The sequence below is a fragment of the Nannochloropsis gaditana genome (assembly GCF_000240725.1).
Source record: "Nannochloropsis gaditana CCMP526 unplaced genomic scaffold scaffold345, whole genome shotgun sequence".
Lineage (NCBI taxonomy): Eukaryota > Eustigmatophyceae > Eustigmatales > Monodopsidaceae > Microchloropsis > Microchloropsis gaditana.
Genome location: NW_005803608.1, coordinates 16,401 through 17,024, shown reverse-complemented (window position 1 = coordinate 17,024; position 624 = coordinate 16,401).

Genomic DNA, 624 nt, shown 5'->3' with positions numbered 1-624 from the left:
CCGCCTTCGTTCCCACCTGCCTTTCACGCAACATTCATCGTTGAGGCGCAGGCTTCTCTCCCTGACCCTTCCTCCCTCCCTCCCTCCCTCCCTCCCTCCAGGCGGGGCGTTCCGTACATCCGGGTACCCACCACCCTCCTCGCCCTCGTCGACGCGAGCGTGGGCGTCAAGAACGGCGTGGACTTCGACTCCCCGTCCTGCGGCTGCCAAAAGAACCGAGTCGGTTCCTTCTACGCCCCCTCCGCGGCCCTCTTGGACAAGACCTTCATCAGCACCCAGGACGAACGGTACGAGCTTCCAGAAACATCCAGCGCTTCTTCCACCCTCCCCTCCTCCCTCTCGGAAGCATGGATCTCTCCCTTTCCCGTTCCTTATTCTCTCTCCTTCCTTCCCTCCCTCCCTCCTCCCTCCCACGTCTCCAGGAATGTGGTTAACGGCTTGGGCGAGATCATGAAGCTGGCCCTGGTCCGCTCTCAGGAGCTCTTTCTCCTTCTAGAAGCCCACGGCGCCCGCCTCGTCCGCGAACGCTTCCAAGGCCAAGACGGAGTGGCCGACAGGGTGATGGAGCTCTCGATACAAATCATGCTCGAGGAGCTTGGCCCCAACCTGTGGGAAGAACGGCTG